Source organism: Octopus bimaculoides, chromosome 22, assembly GCF_001194135.2.
Source record: "Octopus bimaculoides isolate UCB-OBI-ISO-001 chromosome 22, ASM119413v2, whole genome shotgun sequence".
Lineage (NCBI taxonomy): Eukaryota > Metazoa > Mollusca > Cephalopoda > Octopoda > Octopodidae > Octopus > Octopus bimaculoides.
Window position 1 is genome coordinate 19337995 of NC_069002.1, and position 1772 is coordinate 19339766.

Sequence of the window (1772 nt, forward strand, 5' to 3'; positions counted from 1 at the left end):
CACGCCGGCCAGTCTTGTCTGTGATCGATGTGTTTTCCTTGTTAAGTTCTCTGTGGTTTTTTTCTTTGTTTGTATGTACATTTTTACTTACATACGGTAACTTTTTTCGAGCATAGTCTTGTCTATCACTTTTAACCTCGTGTAATATATATCTTCTTTCGTTTTTGAATATTAATATGTATATGTATAACTCTCTATGGTTTTTCTCTACTAGTGCACCTGTTACGTTATATTCTACTATACACATGTGGTCCTGTTTACATTATACTTCGTCTCGACCTGTTAGCATTTTTTAAAACATATTCGTTAGATTTTTATTGTTTTTATGGTATAATTTACTGCACATATAGACGTGCATACACATTGATATGTCTCTCCTTTTTTTTCTCCTTCGTCTCTCTCTATTATTATTATTGTTATTTTTCCCCTTTTACAACTTGCTTGTAAATATCAGATTTTTCCCTATTATCCCTTTTGTATTCTCCCTTATTGTATCTTATTTTAAGTTATTTTATTTTATTAAACCTGTTTTGATGTCCTTCTAAAAATTCTTCACGCTGATGAGAATGACAATGCATAAATTTGATTATAATTACTATGATTATAACTTTTTCTTACATATTTGTATTGTCCTTTGAAACTCGCGTATGTATTGAATCATATTCTGTATTAAATATAATTGTGATGCAACATCTTTTACTCCCCCATTTTTCTATAATTGTTTGTACCTATAGCGATATTTTTCAATTACTATTTTCATATTCTTATTACTTGTTCAGGCTGTTTTTTTATGAATATGATGAATCTTTATTAGAAATCATTCTTTCTCTCTTTTTGGACCTCTCAAAAAGTTTGAATTGTTCTTTTTTTGAATTCATTTTTCCCATATATATATATGTATATATATATTAGCGACAGAGGCAGTATTGATACCGAGAGTTAATATCTATCCTCATTCAAACGCGGATGTTCAGTTAGAACAAACTATATTGTGGTAGATATGTCGGGAGAAAATTTTGGTGCAGAATGCACTTTTGTTTATACCGCCAGTGTGCCATCTATATATATTATTTAAACAGACACAGAATAGCAGACTACTTAATCAGTCTCAATAGACACCTACACTCAACTGCAGTATTGAGATCTTCTTACCTTGTTCGTCAGAACTAGCGAATATAAACATCTGTAAGTGTGTGTGTGTGTGTGTGTGTGTGTGTGTGTGTGTGTGTGCGCATGCGCGCATCCTTGTGTGTGTGTGTTTATAAATGATTGAATTTGTGCATACGCATTCTTTTGAATGCAATAATGACAGGTACGAAGAGAAAAAACTAGGTAGAGTTATGCATAATTACTACGAAATAGACTTAGGTAGATCAGGATTTTATCACACAAGCACACAAGCACACACACACCTTTCTATTTCTATGCATTCTCACTTTTAAAAAAAAAAAGCTCTCCAAAGTCACATGGCCGCCAGAAATCCGAAACAAACAGTAAACATTTGTACTAAAAACTGATTTATTTTTGAAAAATACTTGGAATGGGAGAATAAACCAAAAGGCAAAAAAGAGACTTTTTTTTCTGTCCTTTTCTCTTTTTTCTTTCTTTAACAATCCCTGATTTTCTTTCTTCTCTGGCCGAGACTTACTTAATATCATTACCACTCATATGTTATTATTTCCTTTTTTTCCATTGGGAGAGATTTTTTAATGCTGGAAGCCATATTTTCAGCCGGGAGCCACATTTTTTTTTCTGTTTTCAATCTTGTTTTA